The sequence below is a fragment of the Pleurodeles waltl genome, chromosome 10 (genome assembly GCF_031143425.1).
Source record: "Pleurodeles waltl isolate 20211129_DDA chromosome 10, aPleWal1.hap1.20221129, whole genome shotgun sequence".
NCBI lineage: Eukaryota > Metazoa > Chordata > Amphibia > Caudata > Salamandridae > Pleurodeles > Pleurodeles waltl.
The window spans coordinates 995,223,326-995,248,125 of NC_090449.1; positions in this window are offsets into that span (position 1 = coordinate 995,223,326).

The window sequence follows — 24,800 nt, forward strand, 5'->3', positions numbered from 1 at the left end:
CAGAACCAGTGGAGACTGTTATCCACTTGTGAGACTGTGGCTTTGCACTCCCCAGGACGTACCAGTGGGCAACCCACCCACTGTAGAGACTTGAGAGACTGTGGCTTTGCACTCCCCAGGATGTAACAGTGGGCATACCACCCAATGTAGAGACTTGAGAGACTGTGGCTTTGCACTCCCCAGGATGTACCAGTGGGCAACCCACCCACTGTAGAGACTTGAGAGACTGTGGCTTTGCACTCCCCAGGATGTAACAGTGGGCATACCACCCAATGTAGAGACTTGAGAGACTGTGGCTTTGCATTCCCCAGGATGGAACAGTGGCCATGGAGGCCCCTCGTGGATCTGGCATTGTGGACTCATCTGGCTGAGGTGTCCCCCTTCCCTTCCCCCTGTAGTTTTGCTATCTGATGCCCCTGCAGTGTTCTCTCCGTTGGAGTCAGGTATCCTGTGTGCGCTTTGCCCATGTGATTTGGGCCCAGTGGCCCACGGACAATGCCTGCTACAGTGATCGGACTTTAAAATGTATGTATTTAAAGGTTTTAGATGTGTGATATATGTTTAAGCCAGTGATACAATATATTCCAATGTTTAGAATCATCTCCTTTTGTCTTTGCATTCTTCCGGGGGGTTTGGGGGTGTAACTCTGAGTTGTTGCTATGCATTGATGTGTGTGTTGTAGTGGGTGAGGGTGGGGGTTGGTGTGTCGCGTATGTGTGTCACCGTAATTTTTTCCCTCCCCCCCCTATGTCGTAGGTGCAGTACTCACTGTTGTCTTCTGCGCTGGCTTTCGTGCTCCTGGTAGAGGAGCAGGTAGACAATCGCTGGGAGGATGTGGAGTTCGGGTTCCATGCTGTCCAGATTCCTCGTGGGGTGTATGGAGGTGAGCGTTTTCCATTCGAAATGGCTGTTTCCGCCGTGATTTTATCGGCGGGGCTACTGCCCCGGAAAAGGTGGCATATTGGTAGGTTGTGATGGAGTGGGCGGTACATTGACTCTCGCCTGTCTGTTGGCGGTGACCGCCGCGCTGTTTGTTTGTCCCGCCGTGGCGGGCGGTGTGTTGAAGTGGCGGTCTCTGTTGGCGGTTTCCGCCAGGGTCGGAATTAAAAAATTTTTACCGCCAGACTGTTGGCAGTTTAGCTGCCGCTTTAACACCGACCGCCAAAGTTGGAATGACCCCCACTGTCTGCATATATTTGTTTGTTGTTTTGATTTAGATAAATGGCCAATCCATGTTTAGTGTAACATTGTCATCAAGTAACACACAGGATCCCTGCCTTCATGGTGTCATAGGGGCCATCTACGGCTCTGAGTACACTGGCAATGTGGCATATGTAACCTACAGACAACACAGGCCCACATATAATGGACCATAGAAAGCATAATACTTCATGAGCTAAACTCAACCCACTTGAGCATCACATCACACAGTAACTGTTTGTCCCTTGATGTACAAGCCACAATACCTGAGTGACTGATATTGCAGTGCACCAGGAATGTGGCTTTGAATGTCTCTCATAACAAAAAATGAAGAAATGGAGTACCCTCTATGAATAATACGGCACAAAATTGAGTAATCATGTTTGTCACCACATGATTGTTAGGGCCAGTTATGTGTGCATATGTGTGTCTATCACTCACTGGAGTGACAGGGTCAATACATGCTTGCAGTAATATGTCTGTTGGGGTGTGTATATGCCTGAGGTGCTGCTCTATCATATAAAATGTCACACACACAGTGATTTGTTGTTCCAAGTTTTGTACAGTGAGCAGATATTGAGCCCATTTCACCCTTCCATGTTTTACAGGTGGACCAGCCCTCTACACAATTGGAGAAGTGGCTCAATTTGCGGACCCAGACATATCGAGTAAGTGTTGATATGTTGGTTCTGTGTTGTGTTTGCAGATGTTGTGTGATTGACTCCTGTGTGTTGGACAAATAGCAAGGTATGATGTGCTGGCACATGATCTGATATGTGACTTGCCTGGACTTTTACATTTTGTTCCATTTTTTAATATTACAATCAGTGACGGAGTGTCATATTTAGGGATTCTAGTGCTGCGCTGTAGGCATGTGCAGGTGAACAGGGTGATATTTGTTGCTACATTTATGACAATGAAAAACTTGGAGTTAGCCATGTTCATGATATAGTCAGCAAGTCATACCCTGATTCACACAGACCAGTGGTGACAAAGTATTACCCACAGACTTTAGCCTCCCTGTTAATTAATGAACATGTAGGACTGTATGTTTGACTTCCTAGCAGCATCTAGCTCCACATGTTGTGCTACGATTATGTTGCACTTGAGTAGAATGTCATAGGTGTGCATGCAGCTCAAGCCCAAATGGTTGCTTGCATCTATGTGTTTGTTTTTGGAAAGGTATAAGTGAGATTAAATGATGTTGACAATTGTCCGCAATTAGGAACATAAATGTGGATGTGATTGTCCAATGTTTGAGTCTATCCTAGTTGGCAGACCTCCTTACCTGTGGTGGACTGACTAAACCCATGGAAAGCTGTCCAAAGCTTCCTGCCTGTCTTTGATGCTTGAAAGTATGAGTTGCATGTCCGTCACCACCTGAGGCACAGGGTTAGGATTATGAAATATGTGTACCTAGGTGTGAGGATCCCAATGTGGAAGACAGACATGTAATTCCAACATTACTTTGTTCCAAACTAGGATACCCCCTCATGATTAGCATTTAGATATTATCCCGTGTGCATTACTTTGGAATCCATTTCTATTTTAAATGCTGCACAAACCAAGTCAAAGTATCAGCCTAAGATATTACCAGAGGTTATGAAGAACTTTGTACGTATGGCCATGAAGACAGTTCAGACATGTATTCCAAATAATTGGGGACTACATTAATTCCTTGCTTTAGCATGTGAAAACATCTCATTCCTGGTACGCTCACAGGCCATGAATAAAACATGTTTGAGACGCATTATCATCACCTATTGATGTCAAAGCAGCACTAATTTACAGGATCAAGTTGTGTTTTGTAAGTTTGGGCAGCTTTTGCATCAACAAATGACGGTAATGTGTGGCAAATATTGTATAAATCAGGGTCACTGTATATTTAACTTGCATTCCACATGTCCACAAACATTGCATGCAGCATGTAAACAAATCTGCTACTGTCACTACAGAGCATTTAAATGTGCACAATAGTCTGATCTGTACTCGCCAACAGGGCCACCAATCACCACATCCAGGTGGTCCAGCAGGTCTTGCTCTCTGGCCACAAGGTCAGCCCAGCGATGCTTTAGTTGGTGGTCGTTGCTCTGGCTGTTGAATATTCTCTTTAGATGGTACAGCACCTTGGACCACCTAAGCCTCTTCGCCTCCATGTAATACCCCTGCATCACCCTGCCACAAGCCTCTAACATCAGGGGGAGGAAGTGGCACAACAGCCAAATGAAAGCCCCCAGCTCCTCCTCACCCATTCTCCCCAGACCTGGCCTTCCCAATATGACAAAAATAATAGGGAATAGGAAAGGGTAAATAGGAAAATACAGGCAAAGGTGGTAGGAAAATTAAACTTAAAGTACCCACAAACAGCCCAACAATACCCCAACTAACAATACACACTACACACTCCCAACAGTACAAAGACAAAATTAGACACAAAAAATGACAATAAAACACTTACACAGATTTAATGAGACAATTACAAAAACAACAGATGACAATTGGAATGGCACAATAGAGACAAAAGAACAATTTGGACAGACAGTCTAGAAGAATCACAGACTGCAAAGTGAAAGTGAAAGTACACCCACTGTACCAATTCTGTAAACAGGATATCCTATTACATCACTTCATGTCTCAAATGTGGTGCGTTTATATTATGATGTGTGAACATTTTATGACGCTTACGGCCTTTGCTTCAAATTGCTTTGACGCAAATTCTTAAAAAATCCCCAGCATTCAAAGATCAATATATTTTTCATGGATAACCAATTTCATGGGGTGCAGTGTTTGAATTACCACTAAGGACCAATGTATGTATAATGGCTGTGAGTGTCATTTTTCAACGCATATTGGGCAACATTTTATGCATATGCATCTTTTTTGACGCGTGTGCGTAAAAATATCTGTCTTTAACTGTGTTTGTGTCATTTTTCAAATTTTTAACGTACATGAAAGCTGTAACTATACAGAGATAGGCTCTTAGGGCCTGCTGTGTGTGTTCCAGTGTTTTGGCACATGTGGCAGGCCACACTACTGCGTACCATAATACTCATGTTGTTGTGCCGGATTAGCACTCTAAACTGATGCAACAGCAACCCAAACATTCAGAATAAAAATTGGTAGTTTGAGCAGGTGGTGCGTCAATGGAGGATAGCAAGGCTACGCAACTTCATACATTCACTCATGGCCTGTGTGTATTTGTCTGTGAATTGGCTATTTCAATTGTTGTTGTGTCTCTGTGTGAACGTCACCAGAAGTGTTTTGCATATTGTGCTTGTATGCATGTGTTGTAAATGTGGATAACCATCAGATGCCATTCATTGAGGTACATCAGTCAGGATATGTGTTTGTCATACCCGTAGCGTGTTATGCTGTGTGAACTTCCCTGACTTTGGGGACAAAACATCTCCCATGACAAACTATACACAGGATAGATAGAGGAGGGTTGATTATGACAATGGTACAAGGGTAAGCCATCACATGTACAGGAATGTTGAATACCACTTTCTGGTCACTTGTTTGTATACTACCCATGAGTCTGGCATTTGAACGTGCTAGGAAAGTACAGTGTTTGTGACACAGAGTCCCAACATCAATCCAAAAAAGTTATGGTACACCACACTTTGAGTCATATAAATGACATATGTTTGTCCTGTGGCAGTGGAGGACCAGCAGGCCATGCTGCATGTGTTCACATATTTCCATTGGTTCATTGAACAAAGGTGTCCAGTTCAAGTGTGTGGACATGTTTACCCTATGTCAGTATTGGCCTCCATGTTGTCACAGTTACGTGCAGGTCTACTCATGTGTCTGTGGAGCCATTCCATGTATTAACAGAGTATCCTTCAAAGCAGATTTGACCTAAAGCCAAAAATAAATTTACAACACACATGGGGATAGTCCAGCTATGGGACTGCAGATCTTTTATAAGGCTGACAACAGGGCAACCTTGGTGTGCTCAAAAACTTTATGGATCAGTAATAGAAAATAGACAGATTTCATCACAACATTTGTACACAGGGTGGCATCTAAAATTTCCACTGCCACACGGAACATCAGTGCCTCTGTGCGGATTCATCTCACAACTAGTCACCACGCAAGCCCCATCACTAGGTTGCGGCCGATGTGAAACTGTGTGTAGACCGTCAGTGCACAAACATGCTTTGTCCTTTCATATACATTAGCAAATCTTGTTTGTTGTGCTGGAAGCACTGTACCAAATCCATGCATACAGCCATAGTACACTATTACTGTTTGGCACTTATGACTACATGAAACGCAGACAAGCGATGGGGGATGAATTAGGCTATTTGAATACATGGCCCAGACCATAATACGATAAGTAAACTGATAAAACTATACAATACATTTGAGGATTCATCATAGACCTACCAGACACAATACCCCAGGAGGAAAGAGAGGGCATGGAAAGCAACTATGAGACAAATGTAGCCATAGGGAACCTCTGTGGTTAACGCAAAGACAGGAACCAGTCAGGCTAACCGGATGCAGGCTCTGTCAGGTCCAAACATGGACAAGGCAAATACACTGTGAGCCGACTCTGACTGGGAAAAGCTGGAACAACACTGTGGGAACTAAAAACTGTATTTGTGCTGTGGGCTGCAATGTTACACAATCCCCCAAGGGCTCTGCTATACAAGTGATTTATACGGCAATGCACAACAAGGATATTCAGAAAATGTCAGCTTCTAAGCAGTTCTAGGCAGCTGCAATGGCAGGGCAGGTTCAAATGGCTGGTCTGCATGGAAATGATCACAGGTGTGTGCACCTTCAGTCTCTCACAAGTCCAGAAGTTGAGAATCAAGTTCAAAAGGCCAATTGGACCTTTCATACGGGAAGCAATGGATAGCTGTTTACAGGTCCTATCGACTACCATGCAATGCATTATCGGACCTGAAGTCCATGCAGACTGATGAACTATGACAATGGCATGACATACTGAAGAGGGAAGCACACAGGAGTCAGATTGGAAGTCTGGTTTTGTGTAGATGAAGGTTATCAGGTTACAGATTGTCCATTTACTGGGCCCCCTAGAGAAGGGTGGGGAGAGACTTAAAACATGGCAGTGGCAGGACTTATTACCTGGGATGGACTGCGCAGGGCATTTCTTGTGAACAATGCTTGTCATGCCTGGGGCACTCGTACTATCCATTTTCAGTGTAGTTGGCCTCCTTGTCACACATGGTCCTTGCAAAGATAGCTGATGTCACACTTACTGCTGTCAAGGGTCTGGACATACATTCCTGTTACCAATGCAATAGCACATCCACTGCCTATGTCTGAAACAAGTTTTTTACCTTATGATTGATGGTGTCTTAGTTGTCTGTCATGTGCTGCAATGAACCATGTTGGCAACATGGATGTGTGTCATAGCTGTGGTCCTCTGATTTTGGCCTTCACATGTGAAATAGACAGGACATATGTCATTTCCACTGTGTGTGATGTTTGCTGTACATTCTTACCCATCGAATGTGATGTGGGTTTTTCAGTGTCCTAATCTATATTTTTGCAATGCTCCATGAGGCTAAACTCTGATTATGATTCCTAGGGATCATATGATGCATAAATAGTTACCCAGACCATGATTGAGTGATGAAGTGAGATGTTTAATGAAATTTGGGGCCAGATGTAAAAAACGTTTTGCATGGTGCAAACTGCGAAATTCGCAGTTTGCGCCATGCAAAACGTGCATCGCGATGTACATTCCCATTTTGCGAGTCGGTACCGACTCGCAAAATGGAAATGCGACTCGCAAATAGGAAGGGGTGTTCCCCTTCTTATTTGCGAGTCGCACCACGATGCAGAATTGCTTTGTGACCGCGAACGCGGTCGCAAAGCAATTTGCAGTTAACACCCATGTGAAGTGGGTGCTAACTCATTCGCAAAAGGGAAGGGGTCCCCAGGGGACCCCTTCCCCTTTGTGAATGTCACCAAAAATATTTTTTCAGAGCAGGCAGTGGTCCAATGGACCACTGCCTACTCTGAAAAAATAAAACCAAATGGTTTCATTTTCCCGAGTGTATTGCAACTCGTTTTCCTTTAGGGAAAACGGGCTGCAATACAAAAAAAAAAAACGCTTTATTAAAAAAGCAGTGACAGGCATGGTGGTCTGCTGTCTGTGAGTGCAGGGAATCGCAAGGGGGTCGCAAATTAATGAGGTGGGTCTTTGCGACCCCCTTGAAATTCGCAGATGGTGTCAGGGACACCATTCTGCATATGGTACCACTACTACCTACATCTGGCCCATGGTAATAAAGTAGTGATGGTGACTAGAGTTAAAAGAAGTTTTATACAATGTGTTGTCTCTGACGCAATCTTGCTGCAGTGTTTGGATGGTCCCCCTCATTTGGACGAACAACATCCTCCTCTTCCCCAATAGCTGGATCCCATAACCCTGATTGGCTGAAAGAGAAAATGAGTTTAAATATTTGGATGTTGCTTGCACCTTGATTATCACTTTGCATGGCAGTTGTTATCTTGTGTTGTCTGTGACTCATCTGTGTTTGTGTTATTATGTGGCATCCTAGGCTTCTAGGATGTTCTTTCAGCATTGGGTTGTTTATTTATCTAAACTGGTCTTTGGCTGATTGACCGGATATCAGCGGTATATTTGTAAAGTTGCAGTTCATTGTGTATCTCCTATGCATTATGTCATGTGAAAGAAGTGTCCATGTGTCTTCACTGGAGGTGACATGATACTTCCACACACAGAATTGATTTCACTGTGGTGGTAACACAGTTGTACTATGTAGCCTGAACATCCCATCCAATTCAACTGATGTAATAGCATGTGAAAAACAACAGTGAGGCTCTTTGATTTGGCTAGGTGACAATGTATAACACATCTCCATAAGTTGGCAGCACTGAAGTGTTCACAATTGACAATGCTAAAATATACCATGTGTGACCCGTTCTATGCAGACCTATATTTGTGCCCTCACCGAGTTGGCTCATGTGCAAACGTGTACCTGCACTACTGAACCTGGTCCATGTAAGCTGGCTAACTTTGGTGTGGGGGTGAATGTTTCAGTGTCAGAAGGTCAATATGCTTGTACATCTGCTGTGTATATGTGTAATTGTGTCAATCCAAATATGTAGCAATGTGCACTTTGCAATATTATCACATCAATATGTGTTCTTAGCACAGTCCACTTGCTTATTGGTAGCAGCCAATGTCACCCCAGGAGTGATGTGAGATGTTGGTGCTGCCTTAATGTTTACATGTCACCTTCATTTGAGTCATCATCATCATGCTATGTGTCTCATGGTGTTTGACCTGCAGCAAAACACACTACACACCCCTTACACAGTACGTATTGCTTGTAAGGGTGTGTGATTCAGTGTTATTATTGTGATATTGAAAGGTTCATCTTCCAAGTTGTACTGCCAGTTAAGGCCATGTCATTGTCACTGTGTGGTTTTAAATTGGTCCCTTGTGTCTCTGGAGTGGCATCTGTTGTTATTTGCATCTGTCATTTTTCCATAGGTGTGTATCCCATTGGGTCAGGATATCAAACATGACTAGCAGTGTCACAACCTCAGTGTCTTCCTGGCCACGTGTCAATGTAGTGGTGTATGTGTTGTGTGTCCTACAGGGTTGCTGTGCTATGTGTATATAACTAGGTTTCTGTACTTACCAACAGGTAGGCCATTTCCATATCGTCCATCCTGGAAGTGTTGATTGATGGTGCAGTGGCAGAAGATGAATGAATCATGTACACTCCCAGGATACTTTGCCACGATGTTGGTGATCAGTTCCCGGTGATCCACAATGGCCAGCACATTGATGGAGTGTGTGTGCTTCCTGTTGCGGTATAGAAGCTCTGTTGCAGCAGGTGGCACAGTCCGTACATGTGTGCAGTCAATGGCACCAAGCACGTGGGGGAAGCCATTGATTTGGTAGAAGCCCTGTTTGGTCTCCTGCTGCTTCTGCTGTGTGTTGGAAAAGCTGATGTAGCGGGGTGTGAGGGAGATGATGGCATCCAGTACCTTGGGTAGGAAGGCAGAGAATGAGGGCTGTGAGATCCCAGCAATCAGGGCACCAGTGGTTTGAAAAGAGCCACTTGCCAACATGTGGTAGACAGCTAGCAGCTTGGTCTCTGGTGGAATGATGTGGGGTGTCTGCAAGCTGGGTGCCAACTGTGACTCAATGTGGCGCAGCAGCTGCTGTATGGCTTGCCAGTTTAATCTGTACCTCTGGATGCCCTGAAGCCTGAAGGGTTGTCCTGGTCCGGAATATCCTCTCATGCCTTTGGGGTCCCTGCTGGTATGGTGGAAGCTGCTGCTGTTGGTCCTGTGCTCTGCGTCTTCGTCCATGCTGGATGAATAGCACCTCCATGTTTTCCTTTTGGAGCTCTGATGTTGCTTCTGTGTTTTTTCTTTAAGCACTGGTGTGTTTGCCCCATTTTAACGCCAGCCCTGACCCAGGCATTCACTTTTTACGCAAATCGGGCTGTGCGTCATTTTTTTACTCCGCCTCCCAGCAGTGCAGTATTTTTGCGCAGTTGGATAAATATGGCACACAGGTGTTTATGTCATTTTTTGGACGGGAACGCCTACCTTGCATGTCATTAACACAAGGCGGTTTCACGCATCCAGAAAATGAGGCACATTGAGAAATGCTGACGTTCGTGGGGTCGGTGTCAAAGTACAAATATGGTCTTAGTTTTGTGCCAAATTTGTGTAAAAAAATAAATGACACAAGTCCGGAGCAAGCAGAGTCTAAGCCCTATATTTATACTTTTTTAGCGCCGCATTTGCGCCGCTTTTTGACGCAGAAACGGCGCAAACTTACAAAATACAATTGTATTTTGTAAGTTTGCGGCGTTTCTGCATCAAAAAGCGGCGCAAATACGGCGCTAAAAAAGTATAAATATGGGCTTAAATATGCCCCTTAGTAACTAACCAGTATAAAGTACTCCAGCTGGATAGCTTTTTTGTGTAAGTCCTGGGCTTGCTGAAGGCAAAGCAAGTTTGTTTACTCCACAATTCCATGTTGAAAAATGATCTGAATTCCTTCATTGAGGTGAATGCATATTTCATCTATTTCAGTGCAATCTGTGTGTGACTGTGGCAAGTGAGATCTTTCTTGTCCTTTCTTGGTGAGAGCAGAGTCCATGGTTCTCCCTATAAATTGCTACGAGTATGAACATGTGAAAATCACCTGGAGCTCCGCCCACTTGGCCCTGCCCCATCGACCTTAGTATTATGCAAAGGTATTCCCACCTTTTACGAGGATGATGGACAACTTACCAAAGGGACCCCCAGTGAGTTTCCTGTTGATATAGGTGTTGTGTTCTTGATGCCAAGGAATATAAGCATATCCCAACCAAACAAAGAAGCGCTTATGTCATATAGCCAATAGGAAAGACCCTGGTATGACAGAGATTTCTGCCTTTGTAGTCTCCTTGGCCTCTCTATAGGAGGATTTGTGTTATGACTGTACCATCTTGCCTGGCATGTTACCCCCATTTTTACTTATGTGTCAGTTTGTTTTTGCCTGTGTCACTAGGATCCTGCTAGTCACGACCCCAGAGCTCATAGTTTGTGGTCTAAGTGTCTTCCCTGTGTGGTGCCTAACTGTGTCACTGAGGCTCTGCAGAACCTCAGTGCTTATGCTCTCTCTGCTTTTAAAATTGTCACTGCAGGCTAGTGGCCATTTTCACCAAATCTGATTGGCACACTGAAACACTCTTATAATTCCCTAGTATATGGTACCTAGGTACCCAGGGTATTGGGGTTCCAGGAGATCCCTATGGGCTGCAGCATTTATTTTGCCACCCTTAGGGAGCTCAGACCAATATTACACAGGACTGCCACTGCAGCCTGAGTGAAATAATGTTCACGTTATTTCACAGCCATTTTTCAATGCACTTAAGTAACTTACTCACCTAGAGAAGGTTAGGTGCAAAGTTACTAAGTGTGAGGGCACCCTGGCACGAGCCAGGGTGTCCCTACATTGTTCAGGGCAATTTCCCTGGACTTTGTGAGTGCAGGGACACCATTACACGTGTGCACTACATATAGGTCATTACCTATATGTAGCTTCACAATGGTAACTCCGAACATGGGCATGTAACATGTCTAAGATCATGGAATTGTCCCCCCATGCCAAATATGGTATTGGGGTGCCAATCACAAGCATCCCCGGGGCTCCAGCATGGACCCCGGGTACTTCCAATCTAGCTCTCTGGGGTTTTCACTGCAGCTACCGCTACAGCTAACCCACAGACAGGCTTCTGCCCTCCTGGGGTCTTGGCAGCCCAGTCCCAGGAAGGCAGAACAAAGATTTTCCTCTCCCTTTGGAAATAGGTGTTAAGGGCTGGGGAGGAGTAGCCTCCCCCAGCCTCTGGAAATGCTTTAAAGGGCACAGATGGTGCCCTCCTTGCAAAAGCCAGTCTACACTGGTTCAGAAATCCCCCAGCCCCTGCTCTGGCACTAAACTGGGCAAAGAAAAGGGGAGTGACCACTCCCCGTCTATCACCACCCCAGGGGTGGTGCCCAGAGCTCCTCCGGTGTGTCCCAGACCTCTGCCATCTTGAATGCAGAGGTGTGAGGGCACAATGGAGGCCTCTGATTGGCCATTGCCAACAAGTGACGTCAGAGATCCCTCCTGATAGGTGCTTACCTGGTTAGGTGGCCAATCCTCCTCTGAAGGCTATTTAGGGTCTCTCCTGGGGGTTTCTCATTAGATAACAAATGCAAGAGCTCACCAGAGTTCCTCTGCATCTATCTCTTCAACTTCTGCCAAAGATCGACCGCTGACTGCTCCAGGACGCCTGCAAAACAGCAACAAAGTAGCAAGACAACTACCAGCAAGATTGCAGCGCCTAATCCTGCTGGCTTTCTCAACTGTTTTCTGGTGGTGCATGTTCTCAGGGCTGTCTGCCTTCACCTGCAATGGAAGCCAAGAACAAATCTCCTGTGAGTCGACGGAATCTTCCCCCTGCTAACGCAGGCCCCAAATTCTGCATCACCGGTCCTCTGGGTCCCCTCTCATCCCGACAAGCGTGGTCCCTGAAACACAGGAGCTGGATCCAAGTGACCCCGACAGTCCAGTGGTCCTTCTGTCCAAATTTGGTGGAGGTAAGTCCTTGCCTCCCTACACCAGACAGTAATCGTGTGTACTGCGTGAACTGCAGCTGCTAGGGCTTCTGTGAACCTCTGCAAGGAATCCTTCATGCACAGCATAGCCCAGGTCCCCAGCACTCTGTCCTGCTTTGCTCAACTCGCTGAGTTGACCACCGACTTCGTGGGACCCTCCTTTGTAGTGTTGAGATGACCACTGTGCTCAGATTTCTTGACCACCTGTTCAAGTGCTTCTGTGGGTGATGCTGCTCTCTGTGCTGCTGAGCACCCCCTCTGTCTCCTCCTCCAAGGGGCGACCTCTTTGTCCTTCCTGGGCCCAAGCAGCACCCATTTTCTTCAACTGTGACTCTTGCAGCTAGCAAGGCTTGTTTGCAGTCTTTCTGCATGGAAACAGCTCTGCATCCTCCAGCACGCCGTGGGACATCTTCTGTGCAAAGGAGAAGTTCCTGGAATCTTCAGTTGTTGCAGAATCTTCAGCTTCTTCCACCCAGAGGCAGCCCTTTTGCACCAGCATCCGGGGTTTAGTGGGCTCCTGCCCCTCCTGGACACTTGAGTGACTCTTGGACTTGGTCCCCTTCCTTTACAGGTCCTCAGGTCCAGGAATCTGTCTTCAGTGCTTTGCAGTCAGTTGTTGCCTTTGCAGAATCTCCTATCACGACTTTAGTGTGTTTCTGGGGAAATAGGGTCACTTTACTCCTACTTTTCAGGATCTTGGGATGGGCTATCTTGGACAGCCTTAGTGTTTTCTTACACTCCCAGCGACCCTTCACACACTACACTAGGCCTGGGGTCCATTCATGGTTCACATTCCACCTTTAGAGTATATGGTTTGTGTTGCCCCTCGGCCTATTGCATCCTATTATATTCTACAGTGTTTGCACTACTTTTCTAACTGTTTACTTACCTGATTTTGGTTTGTGTGTATATTTTGTGTATTTTACTTACCTCCTAAGGGAGTATATCCTCTGAGATATTTCTGACACATTGTCCCTAAAATAAAGTACCTTTATTTTTTAGTATTTCTGAGTATTGTGTTTCTTATGATATTGTGCTATATGATATAAGTGGTATAAAAGGAGCTTTGCATGTCTCCTAGTTCAGCCTAAGCTGCTCTGCTATAGCTACCTCTATCAGCCTAAGCTGCTAGAACACTACTAATCTACTAATAAGGGATAACTGGACCTGGCACAAGGTGTAAGCACCATCCGGTACCCAATATAAGCCAGGCCAGCCTCCTACAATGACATAATTCTGGAGAAAGATACATGAGGAACAATCACATTGCCAAACACACATAGGATCTCTGAAGACATTTCCTTGTGGTCCATTACACAGCTGTAGTGTGGAATACACACTCGGTGTTTACCCAACGAGGTAGCACTTTCTAACTAACCCGTAGAAATTTCTTCAGTTGGGTAGACATTTTGTGCAAAACTGTTGACTCTTGCTCGATAACTGGTCAGGTGCAGTTCCTTTGTGGCCAAGTCACTCACGCAGCTACTGACACACCCACACAGACACCACACACCCACTCACTGAGGCCCTCATCTCCAGCTGACTTGGCTACATCAACGCGCTCTATGCTGGAACCATAAAACAGCTTATGAACCACCTCCAGACTATCCAGGATTCAGCAGCAAGACTCGTCTTCGGCCTTCCCAGAGGAACCAGCATCATCCCTCACCTCAGCGTCCTCCACTGGCTCCCACTCCAGCAAAGATGCCTCTTCAAGCTACTCATGCACGCATACAAGGCCCTCCACAATACCAGACCTGCTTACATCACCAACCACTTAACTTTCTACCAACCAACCAGATATCTCCACTCAGACTCCCTTGCCCAGGCCGAGGTTCCCTGCATCCACCCCAAATGCTACAGAGTTTACTCCTTCTCGCACCCTGCCGCCAGATCTTGGAAGGACCGCCCCCTCCACCTGCGCACATCCCCTTCTCTGAAAGACCTTAGAAAGCAGCTCAAGACTTGGCTCTTCAACTCCAGCTCTAATTAGATGAGGCCTGCAGCACCCCCCAGCACCTACAGTCCCCCAGTGTGATAAGCTTGCACTGTATAAGACCCTGTGATTGATTGATTCAGACACCCACTCACTCTCCCATACACTCACTTACCCACCCATGCAGCCACTGACACAACCATTCACTTCGCCATAAAGCCACTGACACATCCACTCACTCACCAATATAGCCAAGCATACAGCCACTCACTCACCCACATTGCTGCTCCCATACCTACTTATACACCCATAAAATCACTCACACATCCATACAGACCGTCAGACACCCACTCACACATGGTTACACACAGTCACACAGCCATTCACATAATATATGTTAGAAATAGTATCACTTATTAGTAGTGCAGAAAAATGCTATTTGAACTTTTGTAGTATCTTGAGATATATGCTTAACATTTAAAAACGTTTAGAAAACCCTCAAACTCGCTGGATGATGTAATCATTTATGTCATCAGTGATGTAATTTGAGCTGTCATCAGTTATGTCACTGACCATGTCTTGAGTGATGTAATATGCAAAGTCATAAGCAGTGCACTGTGGAAGTGTGCTATAGTTAGCTCAGGTAAATATAACTGCTGAATTTCACTGGTTTTGCATGAGTGAAATATGAGTCTAACTATAATATCCCTGTAACTGCTGTTTTTTTCAGTGAATACATATATATGAATATCTACATGTATTCATAAATAGATATTTTAAAAAATATATGTATTAATACATATATATGTAAAAATATATAGGTACATGTACATATATATGTATTAGGCTTTGGTGTAGAAATCCACTCTACCGGCTGAGTTTATGGCATTCAGGCACTTCACGATACACGTAGTAGCACAGAGTTTCAGAATTCTGCATTCTACGTGGAGCGGAGTTCATTTACACATGAGATTGGGTTTTGGCTGTCTCTCGCGCGCGCCGCAATACTTTCGGGCCACTTGCGAGCAAGCATGAGACTTTGTGTTTGATTACATTGTTTTCAGTCGTGGGTGCGAGACTTAGCGTTAACTCACACTGCTTCTGGCTGTGAAGGCAGCAAAGACAGACCCACTTGTGAGCACGAATGCACCTGGAGTAGATTTTCTACTCCAGATATATCTAAATGTGGTTACAAAGTGTTTTTTGAGTGGATTGTCTTTTTTAATGGACCCAAGTTGTTTTTTAGATTGAGAAGTCTTTCTTTTTCCAAACAGGAAAGAAGTTACCCAGAGACTTCAACTTCCTGCTCCAGTACAGCAGGGTTCTGCCATTGCTTTGTCCATCTCCGGGTCACTTTTCACTTGGATGTCAAGGTGGAAGGATCACTCTCTTTGTCTCCTACATCTATTTTTTGATTTAAGGACTCTGTTTTGTGAAACCACACAAGTAAATTAAAAGAACTATTGAATAAGGGTGGAGTTTGTTTGCTTGGGCAGGCAGCAGTATTTCTTTGTACTTTACTTTGATTTTGCAATTTTTATAGTGGTGGGAGGCCTGGAATTTAAGAAGAGGTCTAGTTATTTATTTTGCATTTGATTGATTTTTCATCTTTTGAAAAGGAAAATTGTTGCACTGCTTAATACCTTTTCTACATGTTTGTAACATTTGCCTTATCATTTTACTATGTGGCCTAGAGATTCAAAAACCCAGTAGGCCCAGTACTAGTTGTCATCAATGAAGAAAACAACATTTTCAATTACATATGCTTTGAAATTTTAATTAAGGACAGAAATGGCATTGGATTAAATTAAAAATGTTGCCTATGTTTTGCATTTCTTTTTTTGCAAAAAGTGTATATGTTGTGTGATAATATTTGATGTAATAGGAGAATGTATGTACTGTTGTGAATTTTTTTATAGCTGAGTTAATATTCGTGTTTTCCATTGATGAATTAATGTTAGTGTTTTCTTCAGTGTTACCATCATGCCTCCTTATGGCCAGTGTGTGTGTGTGTATGCGTGTGTGTATGTATTTTCTCAGTGTCTATCATTTATCTTTGTTCTTTATGCCTCCTTGTTTCCAGTTGTTGTTTGACCATGTTGCTGGTCGACACTTTCTGCACCCAGCCAAAGTGTCTTTGCCATAGGCTTGCATTTGTTATCCTTGTCCCTTGTTGTTGTTGTTGGACCATAAGTCTGGCATCCATTTTGTGCATGCAGTCAGTGTTCCATTTCAATAGGCTTGCATGCGTTTTTTCTTTGTTTGCCATGTCTGCTTGCTCCTTGTTTTTGTTGTTTGACCATGTGTCTGGCAGCCATTTTTTCCATCGAAACAGTGTCCCTTTGCCATAGGCTTACACATTCTCTTTGTTTGTCATGCCTCCTTTTTCCTTGTTGTTGTTTGACCATGTGGCTGGCGGCCATTGTATTCACGCAGCCAGTGTTCCTTTGCCATAGGTTTGCATGTATTCTTTCTTTGTTCCCCATCCTCCTTGTTCCTTGTCCTTGTTGTTTGACCATGTGGCTGGCAGCCATTTTGTCCACCGTGCCAGGGTCCCTTTGCCATAGGCTTGATTGCTTTCTTTGTTCTCGGAGCCTGCTTCCTCTTTGTTGTTGTTTGACCATGTGATTGGCACCCATTTTGTTCATGCAGTCAGTCTTCCTTTGCATAGGCTTGCATGTGTTCTTGCTTTGTTCCCCATGCCTCCTTGCTGTTGTTGTTTGACCATTTGCATGGTGGCCATTTTGTATATCCTGCTGGTGTCTCTTTGGCATAGACTTGCATGTGTTCTTGGCTTGCCAAGCCTCCTTGTTCCTTGTTGTTGTTTGGCCATGTGGTTGGCAGCCATTTTGTGCGTGCAACCAGTGTGCTTTTGTCATGGGCTTCCATGTGTTCTTTCTTTGTTCTCCATGTCTTCTTGCTCTTGTTGTTTGACCAGGTGGCTGGCAGTTATTTCGTCCCTGCAGCCAGTATCCCTTTGCCCTGGGCTTGAATATGTTTTTCTTTGTTCCTTATGCCTCCCTTCTCCTTGCTGTTGATCATGTGGATGACAGCAATTTTGTCCATCCAGCCAGTATCCCTTTGCCGTAGGCTTACAAGTGTTCTTTGTTTCCCATGCCTCCTAGCTTCTTCTTGTTTGAACCATGTGGCTGGTAGCCATTTTGTGCATGCAGCCAGTTTTCCTTTGTCTTAGGCTTGCATGTGTTCTTTCTTTGTTCCCCATGCTTCTTTGTCTCTTTTTGTTGTTATTTGACCATCTGGCTGGCAGCCATTTTTTGCATGCAGCCATTGTTCCTTTGCCATAGGCTTGCATGTGTTCTTTGTTTGCCATGCCTTCTTGCTCCTTGCTTTTTGACCATGTGGCAGGCAGTCATTTTGTGCATTTAGCCAGTGTGTCTTTCCCATAGGCTTACATGCAAACATTACTAATTATTGATCTTTTGTTTATTTTAAGTTTCTATTTTAATTGTTTATGTCTTTTGTATTTAGATTTTTGTATTTTAATTTTTAATTGTATTATTTATTGATTTAATTGTTTATTTCATTGTTTAGTTTGATTTCTGTGTTTTTATTTTAGTTTATTTTCATTTTCATTTCAGCTTTTTTACTTAGGTTTTTTATTTTAACTTTTATTTTATTTTTTATTTTATTGTTTTAAGTTATTCTTTTTATTTTAGTTTTTTAAATGTGTTTATATTTTCTCATTTTAATTTTATTTAATTCAGCATTTTGCTGTGATCCATCCATCCATCCATCCATATCCAATCCTCCATCCATCCACCATAGATGCACACTCACTCTACAGCATTCGGTTTCTTTAGGTATATAATAATTCTGGACACCCTGCCTGTAGAGCACTGGAGACAAATCAGCAGCATAATTCATTTTTATAATGATTATTCCATTTCTCCTGGACTACCTTGCTGCCATAGGTTTATTACAGGATTATTCCATTTACCCATGGACCTCTCTCTGATTACCCTAGGTGATCCCCTTTGAAACAGATGGAGATAAAGCAAAAAGCTATATCTGCATGTTGTGCTGCCTGATTTGAAGTTAAATTTAATGGGGTGGTGGTGTGGTTTGACTTTAAAATGTTCCATCAAAGTGGTATGTATTATATAAGTAACCATCTTCACTAAGGTAAAATTTGTCTGTACTGTTTCGACCTGCAACAATACCATGTTTCACTAACCACATGTTTTTCTTGCTTGTTTGCTTGTAGGTGCACAAGAGAAAAGAGCTCACAATGCCCACAGTACTGCTAAAGAGAAGGCCTTACAGTTACTTCAGTCCTCCAAACTTTTCTGCTTGTGCATCTTAGTGCCACTGCCAACTTAGAGCTCAAGATGGCCCCAAAGAAAGTTGCTCCCTAGAAAGTGGGAGATGTGTGCCTGCAACACCGGCCTCTGGGGGAGGAACCTGGGAGCAGCACTCATACATTAACAGCACCACCTCAACCTAAGCTCAAGGCCATGTATGTTAGTTAGTCATTCACTGCAATCATGGTGATGCTGATGAGCAATGACGTTGAATTGGATGTATCCCTTTCACAAAGTAGTAACCAATTGTTTCAGGAAACAGAGCAAAGTGGAGAGCAACCGCAGCCAGCAATATTAGATCTTCCTGAAGTTGGAGCAGAGCAGGAGGTAACGTTTTCTGCCAAGGAAGAACCTCTTCTTTTAGAATCAATGGCTTGCAGATGTCCAGCAAGAAAAAGGAAGGGCACTACTCCACCATCTTCTCCAAGTACCACTTCTGATGACGACAGTAGGGGCATGAAGTAGATGCAGCAGAGTCCAGGAGATGCCAGGAGAGACAAGGGAAAAAAAAGTTCCAGAAAGGCTTGGAATCATAAAAGGGGATGATGATGAGGAAGATGATGACGAGTGTGTCGTTGTGGAAGCTGGCACAGAGGAGTCCAACATTACTATCCAAACTGCTCCGAGAGATGTGGCACAGGCAGCACCACCAGCTCCCATTTTTGTAAGGTCCCTGCAGAGACCTGCAGCAGCACATACCTCAGTAGATGTATGCACTGCAAAGAGGCAATCAACAAACCCACCTAACTCTAGTTCTTCTTCAGGCATTGGCAGTGGCCCAGTAAGAAAGTACTCCTCCCCAGTTTGGGACTTTTTACGATTAGCAAACAGGACAATATAGTTATATGCTCCATTTGTCACATGAGTGTTACGTGAGATATGCCTTGCTTATAATATGGTACTAGAGCCCAGACGTACCATATGAAACAACATCACACAGTACAGGTACAACTGGTCAAATCATAGTGGAAGGTGAGGAAGAAGAGGGTGACATCCTCATGAAAGCAGCCCTGTCTCCAGCAGTGCAGAAAAATCACCAGTATCAGGACCTCACAATAGCACAGGAAGACCTAGAGTCAGATGGAGAAACCACAGCATGCGGTGATTGCACCATGATGCACATTGAGTCTGCCACCACCTACATCTCAATTGTCACCTTTGTCAGTGGCCCTTCAAAGGAAATTGAGGCTACAATAATGGGCATTTTAGGCATGTTTGCACAATGGGAAGCTGTCAAAAGTTTTAGCAGTGGACCTCCTCCCTTTTTCTTTTGTGGAAGGAGTGGGACTCTTAGAGTTTGTGGAAGCCCTCTGGCCAAAATAGAAGGTTCAAAGCAAGACCTATTTTGTCAGAATAGCTGTTCCAGCACTGCATCACGATGTGCTGCAATTGGGTGGACAATATTTGCAGCAAAGTGTTGTCCACAAAATTCACCTGATGGCAGACATGTGGACTAGTTGTCAGGCGATGGATTATATGTCCATCACTGCACACTGGATCTCTTTTGTGGGGGTAAAGCAAAAGCTATCTACAAGTCTTGGCCCTAAAGAAAATTTTAAAGGGTGTTTGCAGCATGCATCAGTCACCATGTTCACCAGGGAGAAATCACACACAGTTGCAAACATCTTGGACAAATTTCATAGCAATGTGTTTGAATGTCACCGACCAAGAGGTCTCTAAAATTGATTTGTTTACACAGACAATGGCAGTATGTGAGAAAACAGGGCTGATTGCAGAGGCCCCATAACTTTTTGCCCCCATTTCCCTCTTTTTGCTGGTGTTTTCCTGACTTTGATGGTGCCCTGGGTACTGCTACCAGTCCCAGGGCCTGTGCTCTGTGTAAAATGGATATGCAAATTAGGCTAATTATAATTGGCTAAGTTAACCTACCTATAAGTCCCTAGTATATGGTAGGGCATGTAGGTTTAGGGACCACAGCATAGGTGGTGCACACCTAGGTGCACTGCTGAGGTGCCCAGTGTCATTTTAAAAGCAAGCCTGCCTTGCTGGCTGCTTTTAAATTAAAGTTATATGCAAATTAGACTTTGGAATTAAAGGTACTTCCAAAGTCTTAAACTACCTTATTTTTACATATAAGTCACCCGTAAGGTGTGCCCTATGTGCCCCTAGGGCTGGGTGCCATGTAACTATAAGCAGGGACTTTATAAACATAGATTAATAAGCCCTGGTGAGGTAAAAACAGCCAAATTCGTTTTTCCCTCATGGAAGTAAATGGCCTTCATAGGCTAGAATGGGCAGACTTTATTTTAAATTTTAAAGTCTCCTTAAATGTTACATACCAAGAATTTGGTATCAAATTGATTGTTGTAATAAATCCCACAACTTCCAGTTGTTGGATTTAATATAACTAGTTCAGGTAAAAAGTTTAGACTTTACCTAAAAAATTGCCAATTTCAGCTCTGCATTGTTTTTGCTGCTGTGCTCTGATTGGCCAGCCTGCAGCAGCTTCTGCCAGGCTGCCTTGATGAGGTGTGAAGTGGCCAGGCTTCACACAAAGGAATGTGCTTGGGGGAGAGAATCTCCCCTCAGCAGATGGTGAGGCAGGAAGGGGGAGGGCTGCCAAACTGGTCTTCAAAGGCAGAGAAGGACATTTGCAGCACCCAGCAACACCCCCACATCCTGCAACCCCAGACAATTAGGTGCCCCCTTGATTAGATTAGGAGAGGGCAGGAGAGGGGTGTGTTAATGATTTTTAGCCACACCAGTGGGTGGGCTCAGCCAGATGTAACCTCCAAAAATCAGATTCATCCATGTTGGATTTTTAGAGACTGTTGCCTTCTGGGATGGATTTTTGCCACACTTCCCAGGAAGTGGTCATCACAGGGGGACGACCCTGTCCCTGATTGGAGAACCAGGGCCCCCCTGCTTTTCACCCAGGAGCAAGGATAAAACTGGCAGACCTGCACCCACGCCTCAGATCCCCTCCAGAATTCAACAAGAAAGGAACTAAGGAAGAAGAAGGACTGCCCTGCTGGACCCCTGGCCTGCACCTGGACCCTGCACTCAGAAGGACTGCACCAGCTGCACACTTGGGCTTCACCACAAGAAGGATTTTGCCTGGCTTCAACTGGTTCAAGGAGGGACTCCCTGTTTGCTACAGGTGAAAAATTGCTAACCAGAGTCCCCTGCACCAACTCCTGAAAGAAGCGACCAGCTGACCCCTGCCCAGTGGCCAAAAAGGAGTTTGCGCCAGGTGCATTCTGGGAGTTGAAGTCCGCACCCCCAAGGACCATCACAGAACTTCTGGACCCTTGGGGTGAGCTGTGGACCCCAAAAGAACCTTAAAAGAACATCTGGGTGAAGCCCCAGAAGTTTGGAAAAGATTGGAGAATTTTTGAAAAAAAGCTCCAGAAAGTGACCGACCCGACGCGGAAATTCTAGCCGGCTTGCCTCAACCGCGACCCGGCCTGACTTCGTGGTTCGTCCCGGTAAAGAAAAACATCCAAAAAAGAGACTTAGTCCGAACGTAAAAAGTTGACCGGGACCTCCCAGCCATCGTATCCGAGAAGGGCTCCACGGACGTCGGATCAAGATCCAGGTTTACCCCGGTCGAAGGATTTTCATCTCGAAAAAACGACTAAGTCCGAAGGTAAAAATCACCACCGAGGAAACCGACTTCGCGTATCCGGACAAGGGCTCCAGGAGGTCGGATTCAACTGGCAGGTTCGTCCCGGGGAAGAAAAACATCAAAAAAGAGACTAAGTCAGAAGGTAACTTTTTAACCGAGGCCTCCCGCGACTTGTAGCCGAGCAGGGCTCCATCGCGGTCGGCCTGAAAGTTTGACTTTGCCCCGGTCCTGGTGCAACCAGATGACCCGATTGGCGCTTTTTGTTTCTAAGCGCTAGAAAATAATAATACTTTAAAAATTCATATCTCCGGTTCCCCTGAACCGATTTTAATCGTTTTTGTGTCATTTTAAAGATAAAAATATAAGCTATTTTTATAAATTGGTTTTGGATTTTTAAACTGTTTCCTGTGTTTTATTTAATTACTGTTTTGTGATATTTGAATGCTTTACACTTTGTCTCCTAAGTTAAGCCTTGACGCTCGATGCCAAGCTACCAAGGGTAGAGCTGGGATTAATTTACTGAGACCTAACTGTACCTATGTGGAGGTTAGTGGCTTGTTGCTAGGTGTAGGTACCTACCTGCCCTACCAATAACCCATTTTCAAACATAATTGGAAGCAGCGACGGGATCCTGTACTTGTGTTCAATATCACGTTACAGTTTTAGGTAAAACAAATTAAAAATCCTTTAAATTGTCCTAGTGCAAAAAATTGTTTTAATTTTTAATTTGAATTAATTTCAATTATTGAATTTTTGTAATTTTTCTAAATTCTTGTTTCCAATTTTTGCAAAAAGTTTTTGTTGACACAAAACTAGGGAACCATGGAGCTTGATCTGGCTAGCCTACCCACACTGACAGTAGTCCAGCTTAGGGGGTTGTGTATTGAAAGAGGGTTGCCTGCAACCACTGATCTCAGGAAGCAAATCCTGATCACATCCCTGACAGCATGGGCTGAGGCCCAAGAGGTAGAGTCAGAAGAAGCTCCAGAGGAGGGAGAAAGAAGGGAGGATGCTAGCTCTAACCACTCAGGGGAGGGAAGGCATCTGAGCCTAAGTGAGGATGAGGAAGAACGGTCCTCAGTAAATACAGTCACTAGGGGCAGATCCAAAGCTAGTGGTGGGAAGGGGGTCCTTTCAGGAGGAGAGAACCTATCCATCAGAGAAAGAGAGCTGGAGGCCCAGCTAGCATACATAGCTTTGGAAGCAGAGAAGCTGGTCCTAGAAAAGTAAAAGTGGGCATACAAAGAGAAAAGAGATGGAAGCAGCGATAAAGAAGCTGAGGTGTCCATGGGTGGGGGAGTTTGCCCCAGATTACCCAAGGGGGTAGTTCCTGCTTATGTAGAGGGGGATGACATAGATAAGTGGCTGGGGGCCTTTGAGAGGGCACTCCAAATGAGAAGGGTTAGGCCTCAATACTGGGGTTCCCTTTTGTGGGAGTTGGTCCCCAACTCAGGGAGGGATAGGCTTCTGACCTTAAGGGGGGAGGAGGCAGATTCATACCCTAGTATGAAGAGGTGCTTAGCCAAGAAGTTTGGTCTGACCCCAGAGCAATATAGAATGAAGTTCAGGGACACCCAGAAGGTCAGTACCCAGTCTTGGGTTGACTTTGTGGACATTTCACTAAAGGCACTAGAGGGCTGGATTATTGGTAACAAAGTAGATACTTATGAGGGGTTATACAATCTGATCATGAGAGAGCACATCTTGACCAATTGTACCCAAGAAAGGTTACGCCAGCATCTAGTGGACTCTAAGCAGACCAACCCTAGAGAGCTAGGGGAGGCAGCTGATGAGTGGTTGAGAACCAGGGTGGTTGTCAAGTCCCAGGGGGGAGACTCCAAGAAGGGGGGGACAGGTCCCCAAAAGCCTAAGGAGGGAGGTGGTAAGCCCACCACAGAGACTCCCTCTGTACCCCAGAACCCTAAGAAGGAGGAGAGTAAATCCCACTCCCACTCTGACAAGCAGAGACAGGGAGACCCAGGGTTAAAAAAGCTCTTGGACAGTAGGGCTTGCTTTGACTGTCAGCAGACAGGTCACTTCAGAGGAGATGCAGCCTGTCCAAAGAAGGTGGTTAGCACTGGGCTGTCCAGTGTAGCCATAGAGGAGGATTCCTCAGATGATGAAGTCCTCCTAGCATTGAGCTGGGAGACAGGACCAGATGGTAAGCTGGTGATCCCTGAGGGTGGGAGTAGGCACTTCCACCACATTCAAGTGAATGGGATCCCTACCACTGGCCTGAGAGACACCTGTGCCAGTCACACTATAGTGAGTTACCGGTTAGTGACGCCAGACATGTATGTCCCAGGAAAGACAAGGAAAGTCAGGATAGCCACAGGGGAGGTCACCTCCAAACCTGTAGCCATAGTGCCCCTAGAGAGGGAGGGTATCCTTGACTGGATTAGGGTGGTAGTCAGTGCTGACCTCCCCCTAGATTGTATCCTGGGCAATGACCTCCCAGAGGTGAGTCTGGTCCCAGATGGGGTGGTCGCCCAGGGCGCCCCCCCAACCCAAAGTCCTGGGGAGTCAGTCCCTACAGTTAGGAGACAGGGGTCCCCAAGAAAAGGAAAGAAGAAAAGGAAGGGTAGGCCACTCTTAAAGAGAGTTCCAGGGAGCCAAAGGCCTTCTGCCC